This window comes from Saccopteryx bilineata, chromosome 4 (assembly GCF_036850765.1).
Source record: "Saccopteryx bilineata isolate mSacBil1 chromosome 4, mSacBil1_pri_phased_curated, whole genome shotgun sequence".
Classification (NCBI taxonomy): Eukaryota; Metazoa; Chordata; class Mammalia; order Chiroptera; family Emballonuridae; genus Saccopteryx; species Saccopteryx bilineata.
The window spans coordinates 215,307,386-215,315,343 of NC_089493.1; the positions used below are offsets into that span (position 1 = coordinate 215,307,386).

Sequence of the window (7,958 nt, forward strand, 5' to 3'; positions counted from 1 at the left end):
ATTACTAATCAGCTTTCTGTCACTACTGATTAGTGACAGTAGCATTTTCTGGATTTTATATAAATTGAATCCTGTAAAACATACCATTTCTGGCTTCTTCCCCTCAGCATAATTATTTTGAGATTCATTCATATTATATATATGTGCATATATATATATATATATATATATATGCAACAATGTTGCCATGCATATCAATAGTTACTACCTTTTATGGATATTCCATAATTTATCTATTCAGATGTTATAGATATTTGAGTTGTTTCCAATTGAGGTTATTATATAATGCTGCTACGAACATTTGTGTACAGGTTTCGGCATGGATGTATGCTTTCATTTCCCTGGGATAAATGCCTAGGAGTATGACTGCTGGTTGTATGGTAAGTGCATGTTTAGTTTTTTAAAAACTGCCATAAAATATAACAGCACTGACTGTACTATTTTATATTTCCACCAGAAGTGAATGAATAATCTAGTTTCTCTGTATCCCCACCAACATTTGATGTTATCACTGGTTGTTGTTTTTTTTTATCTTAGCCATTCTGATAGATATATGTTCATTGTAGGTTTTGTTTTTTAAAAAAGCTTCAAAAATATTTTTTCATTTAAAAAAGTATTTAGAATACATAAAATAAGGCAACATTTGTTCTTTTTTCTCATCTTTTGGTGTGGGATCTGATGGTGACCCCTCCACTGTGACACTGTGGCTCTCTGAGCCAGTGTTACTATCACTGGTCCCTCCTTCGCCACCCTGTCCATTCCCTCCTGCCCACTATCCTTGTCCTCAGGAGTAGATGTACCTTCTTCACCATTTTGTTGACTTCCTGTCATTTCTTGAAGGTGTGTCCTCACTGTACCCACCAGAATGCTCTCATCTTTCTTCTTTCGGTCTCATTAGCTGCTTTGCTCTTCCTTGGGAACAGTACTGCTCTGATGCATCCAGCTTGCTCTGCTGCCTCCTTTTCCCTTTCCTTCTGTCTTCTGTGAGCCTGTTCCTCTGCCTGTGCAATTTCAGTTGCAAATTTTTTCATAGTTGCTTCTATTTTAAAACCTCAGAATCTTTTAAGTTTACTGTTCAATGAATCTATGATTTCCAGAATTCCCTCTTCTTTTCCTGGTGTCACTTCTCTATTTGAAGAAGTTCAGCTTCTTCGTTGGTTCATTTTTGCTGATGAACCAATAAGAACTGGACCTGTCATTTGAGGGTCTGTATTCTAACTGTCGTGACAACTGACTGAATTTCTGGTACCATGTTCTCATTAAGGATTTCCCTGATGAGGTAGTGGTTTCTCTGGAAATGGGCGGTGGCTATCAGCTTCACTGAAAAGCCATCATTATCATCGTTTGGGTCTTCAGCATGCTGAGTGCTCATGTAAGCTTCTCCTTTCTCCATGCATGAATGCTTCTGTTAACTTTCTTCCTTTAAAGCAGCTTCTGCATGAAATTTTGCATTTATGTAAGCAAGGTATGCAGGGAGATTATGATAAGCCTTCATAGATTCATTGTACTCTATCTTTTCTGCTTCGTGTTTGTTTCAATATTCTTATTTTTCTTTATCAGTGCGATGTCACCACAGGTCACCAATAATCTTGCCAATCTCCCACAACTTTAGGTCAAGGTTAGAAGTCCTTACTTGCTCCCAGACCTTTCTGCTATACCTCATGTAGGACATCAGTGGCTTATGTGGTGGCTTTCTGGTTTTAGAATCCATAACAGCAGATGATGCTATGACCTGGCTATTGGTGCCTGGGTTCCCCCTCAGTCTGTAAGTGTTGTAGGCCAGATGACTGTATGGATTGTATCCCACAAATCCTAGTATGCTGGGCATTTGTACTACAGCAGCTGGGGTGGGGGTGGGGCATACTATGGTATTTTTGATATATTGGAAGGTTAGATTCTCTGTTCATTAAGAATAGGTCTGAGACAACCTGGGCAGAAAAAGCACCTGTTCATTATATTTTAATTTACTTTTTTCTGATGATGTTAAACATCTTTTCATGTGTGTATTTGTCATCTGGGTATCTTCTTTAGTGAAATGTCTATTTATATCTTTTGCATATTTTCTAATTGAATTTTTATTTTTACTGTTGACTTTTGAGAGTTCTTTACATAAAATATACAAGACAATTTTCAGGTCAATTATATTTTTAAAAGATATAAATTATTTTTCACAAAATAACTATTTTCAGTGTTCTTTATTTTCATATGGTCTCACTCTCTTTTCTCCTTAAGAAATTTACATAAAACCTTTTTTAAAAAAGATATTTAACATTTTTTATAGTGTGAGTCTGTGGGTCATTTTGTATGAAACACATTTATCTTTAAAAGTTAGTTTTTCTGGGTATAGAATTTTAAGGTGACATATTTTTTTGTTTTCTAAACTGTAAAGATATTGCTTCATTGCTAAGTTGTATTATTTTTAAGGAGGAATCTACTATTTTCCTTACTTTTTTTCCTCTGTCTATTCTTTCTGGCTGCTTTTAAGATTTTTTTTTAATGACTGGTTTTGAGCAATTTATTTATGTTGTATCTTAGTGCAGTGAGTCATATGCTCATCTCTAACCTAGCCCCTAGTGAAAGAGAATAAAATTATAATGAAGAACTTAGACCAACTATGACCATATTTTGGAAATAAGCTTAGATTCTCTGAATCTGTTTTTGCAAGATATCTGGGGAAAAAACCCAGAGTTTTGTTAACAATAAAAAGCAGAGTAAAGGTCTGAAGAACTTGAGTGTATCAAGGAACAAGACAGAAATCAATTAAAAGATCTTATACTTCTACATGGACCATTGCGTAATAAAAAAATAATCACCACTGGTATGACGTATTTGTTTAGTTGGCTTAGGGTTAGAGTCAGAATAGTATATGCACATAAAGGAAGTATCTTGGGCATCCAGGAAGAATTAGGCTTTGGTAGGAAAGGAGTTAGCTCTGTCTGTGTAATGACAGTGGACCTCAGTTTACATAGTTTGTATAAAGAGATTTTTCTAACTTAAGAAAAGTGATTTTGGCATTTTTAAAAAAGAGAGTCTGTATCAGCAATTGATAAAAGAACCTCGGGGTTGAGAAGGCAACCTGAGGGTACCCAGGATCATTGCATTTAAAAATTCTGCCTTAAACTCATAAATACAAGGACTGATGGTTGCCAGAGAAGAGGGAAGTTGGGGGACTGGATGAAAAGGTGAGGGGATTGAGAAGTACAGATTGGTAGTTACAAAATACTCATGGGATGTAAAGTGCAGCATAGGAAATATAGTCAATAATATTGTAATAATTATGTATAGTGCCAAGTGGCTACTAGAAATATCGGGGGGGGGATACTTGCTAAAATATATGATTATCTAACCATTATGCTGTATTTCTAAAATTAATACAAAATAATATTGAATGTAAACTATAATTGAAAAATATAAAAATTTCTAAAATTTTTTAAATAACTAAAAATCCTGCCTTAGCCAGCAGAAAGCAGATTTCTTCATGAATGTGGGAGTGTCATAGCCTGACCCATCACCATCATCTAACAAAACTGATGTTCCATATGAAAGTTTTCATTATACTTCTTCATTGTAGTAACATTGTGAGAAAATGAGGGCATAAGAGCATATCACAAAACATCTTTCATGTACTCCACTCATTTTATTTTGAAAGAATTACCTAAAAAGGGAACAAAATGCACTAGTAAAGTTTAGATAGGCCCAATTTGGAATGATGGTTTCACAAGGGACAGTACTCCTGTAAAGGAATATACAATAGTGTCATAATTCTTATATGAATGCCCTTTTATTATTTGAATGTGGGCTATGGTTTGAAAGAAAGTGGAAAATTTTAGGGTTTTGTTAAAGTTATTCTGAAACTAGCATATCAGGGTTTCATTTATTCCATATATTTTCAGGAATGAACAACACACATGAACTTCTGCAGTGACCCAGTCAGTAAAAATTTCTCTACCTACAGATGATATTATTATTATTTTTTTTGTATTTTTCTGAAGTTGGAAACGAGGTGGCAGTCAGACAGACTCCCGCATGCACCGACCGGGATCCACCCAGCACGTCCACCAGGGGGTGATGCTCTGCCCATCTGGGGCGTTGCTCTGTTGCAACCAGAGCCATTCTAGTGCCTGAGGCAGAGGCCACAGAACTATCCTCAGCACCCGGGCCAACTTTGCTCCAATGGAGCCTTGGCTGTGAGAGAGGAAGAGAGAGACAGAAAGGAAGGAGAGGGGGAGGGGTGGAGAAGCAGATGGGCGCTTCTCCTGTGTGCCCTGGCCAGGAATCGAACCCGGGACTTCTGCATGCCAGGCTGATGCTCTACCACTGAGCCAACCTGCCAGAGCCTGATATTACACATCTCCCACTTAACTCTGAAATCCAAATACAAAATTCAGACTTTAAGGACAGTGTTGTATAAATTTGTAACACTCACTGAGACACTTCAGTTCTATAACCTAAAGACTGTAATACATTCACCTGTGTAACATTTTTGGGTGAAAAATACAATATATTATAGATATATGATGTCATTTTCATATGTTGCTTTCTTATGAGGAGATATCAGTACCACTATGTAAAGGAAAAGTGGAATCCCTCCTATCAACTTGACATATTCTTCATTTAATCATTGAAAGACAGCAAACCAAGTCAAAGGTCATTATCAAAAACATGGTATAGTATTTTTATCTGACCAGTAAAGTGTGTTGGTCTGATTCACAGTGAGAACCATGACCCAGCCAAAAGAAAGTGTCACACTTAAAATCTGGTTTGCAATATGTCTTTCATTTCAGTAAATGACCTCTTTTCTGCCACATATCAAAGAAACTATGTAGGGTCAGCTGACCTCTTAAAAGTGTATGAGACAAAAGTCGATGCTGCTACCTCAGCAGCAGAGTCTCCAAGTCAGGTTCTTCCCCCTAAAATGCAATAGGGTAAATCAGTCCATAACCACTGGTAAGAGACAACCCACCCTTTTGCTTTGTAGAAGTAATTTGGGGTAGTTTTAGTAGCAAAAGTTATGAGTTTTGCAAATTGCTCACATCAAATTGAGAGTGGCAGAGAGTGCTATTAATAATTATATAAGGACAATAGACAGAAATGAAGTATGTCCTGAGCAAATAGGGACATCTAGTCCTCTTACTAATCTATGCAAACAAGAGCAAGATTGTCAGAAATGTAAACAAATATGCAAAGCATAGCTAGAAAACCTCTGCACTTGATGGCCATCCTATTGTCATAGAAACATAAATGAGTTGACATATAGAAACCCCTTTCCAAGACAGCACTGCTTGATGTCACTTGTGTTGCTGTCATAGGGGTGGAAAGTGTAGATGGGAGAGAGGACTTCTACAAATAGCACAGGAGCTCCTGCAAGTAATCACCATGTGTAGTGACTACAGGGTAAAATGGCACTTAGGAAAGAGAGCGGATTAGGAGATTCTCATTTGCTGCCTTCTGTTTTGGTCACTTTTTCCTTTTTGATGGCTAACAGCACAGAGGAGATAAAAGACTCTGTCCAGAGCAAGAGACTCTGTACTTGTTCCAGCTGTGAGTCTCTCGTGGGAACAAGAGCTATTCAGACTCCCCCAGTGAACCGGGCATCCTTGCAGGCTCCTACCACACTTACTTCAGTGAGCTCATACTTTGTATTAACCAAAATCATTTCCAAGGATAAAGAAATCCAGGAGTTCATTTTTGTTTTAAATCCTTTAACTGTAAAGCACAAATAATACTAATTGAAAAATCTATTTGGCAAATATTTTGGGGGGAAAAACACCATTTTTTATTATTGTTGCTGTTGTTGAAATGTTTGCCAATCCTCACCCTCTCAAAAAAAGAGGGGTGCGGGTGTGGGGGCAGAACAGAGAAAAGGAGAAAAGTGGCTTCAGCTCAGCGAAACACTAAAAAATGCACATGAATCAATTATGAAAAAGAGAAGTTCCCTTTGAATGAGGAAAAGCTGATTGGAATTAAGATAGGCTTTGTTCCTATCTGCAAGGTACAAGGAGGAGACTTTTCAGTGGAACAGAAAAGGGGGATTTGGGACTGTTTGGCTGCTTAATGCCATAGTGCTTCAGAGCCCATGTGAAAATTTGCTGCTGGCTATTAATCATCATTGTGCCCCTGCAAAGAAGCTGTTACAATGATGACTATATGTCATTATATTCCCACTGTAAGTAACGAATCAGAGAGCTGGGAAAGTTGGATAAGAGCGGCTGGCAAACTTTTAAGCGGTCGAATCTATTTAAATAAATTTACATCACATTTGCTACTTTCTCTAGTATGGGAATCATACTTTAAAATGAAACAATATGCTGTGTTCATGGGGCCTGGTCTTTTATTCCCTTGTCTCTGAGCCTACTTTCCAGGTCAGCCTTTGCCAGCGCTGACAGCACGCTTTTCTCATAGCCTCTCCTTCTCATAGCCTTTGGTTGCTTTCAAGTTCAATTTAGCACAATAAAGTTGTTATGCATGACAGTTTGGAGAGCAGAATAGGTGGTGTCTGAGCCCGCTGTGTCGCTACAAAGTGGGTCCATTCTCTGTGGGCCGGCTCAGTTACTGGAGCCTTACTGGTGGGATACAGCCATGGACTTCCAGACGTTCCCATCCTGACGAAAACAATTAGCTTCAAACTGCACGAAGCCGCGGGGTCAGCCTCTCTTTGACTAAGACTGTGCCATTTAATATGCTGCAGTGGATTTCAAATTTATGTTGATTTATCCTGTTGTGCTCCTCTTTTATGTGCTTTATTTACAGATGTGTAAAGAACAGGGAAATTTGGAGTCCCACATGCTTCAAGAGTTTTATTAGAAATCTAAACCATTGTTTTATGTTTATATGATAAAGAAATGGAGTTGAAACATGTCAGGCTTAATTCCATTAGGCTGAACTGCCCAGAACAGAGCCCTGGGGTTTGGAAGACAGAATCTGAAAGGAAGTGTCTCCTTGGCTAAGCATCATCAACAAGCCAAACAACAAACAACCAAAACACACCGCTGTCAGGAGAGTTTCTACTGCGGGAGATTATCCCTCCAAAATCCCACTCTGACCTAAAAGTGACAGATCTTTTCATAGAAGCAAAATATCATTTTTCAACCATTACAGACCATTTGTGAGTGTGCATATGGATGTACCTGATCAATTATTGTTTAATATTCATTGACGTCCATCCAAGAGCTTACTGTCCTTAGAAATGTGACACAACATTCTGCTGCCAGAAAACAAATATTGTTTGATTTTGACACTGTAGCATTGTCCTCATACAGAGAATGTAACCTCTTCTCTTGTCTCTGTGAAGAGAATCATGTAACAAAGCAAATTTAGGTGTATTTTGAATTTTGCCATCAGAGTCGCCTAGGCCAGATGTCTTCAGTGTCTGGGCTATCCTAGGAAAATAAATCACAGTTGTCTTGATTACTGATCTCCTTGATTATAGGTTACAACCATCAAATAAGCCTCATTTTAGGTTAGAAATTAACTGAAAGCATATCTTAAAAGCACATTTCTCTTTCATAAAAGATTTTTTTTGTAAGCTTACTTTTATAACACAAAAATTTTTCTTTACCAAAAATGCGAGATACAAACAATACCATGCCACATAATATTTGCTTCAACATTAAAAGGAAAAATTACATATGGGGAGAGTTTCCAGACAATAATTTTATCTTCCAAGATACAACTTCATATAATTTCAAAATGTGTTGGGCCAAGTTACATCATTAAAAATAGAAATATGTATCTAGTTTCAGTAAAGTATGAGAAGGAAAGTTGAATTGTTTGCTCAGTCATCACTTGCCTTCTCCTAATATTTGACTAATATTGTGGTCTCATTTATAGTAAGACATTTTTTTTAAAGTTCTCATTTAGAATAGTTTTTGAAAATATGCTGGACAAAGAAAACTTCCTTATGAGAGAAAGTGCATATATCTGTGACAAAAACACTACATCCTTTTTAATTTTCAAAT

The 7,958-nt window shown here is 37.2% G+C and overlaps 1 pseudogene; it reads right to left on the minus strand.

Annotated features, from left to right (window-relative positions):
* Positions 1 to 601: 601 nt before the first annotated feature.
* Positions 602 to 6,601, minus strand: LOC136335638 (SWI/SNF-related matrix-associated actin-dependent regulator of chromatin subfamily E member 1 pseudogene; annotated as a pseudogene).
* Positions 6,602 to 7,958: the final 1,357 nt, after the last annotated feature.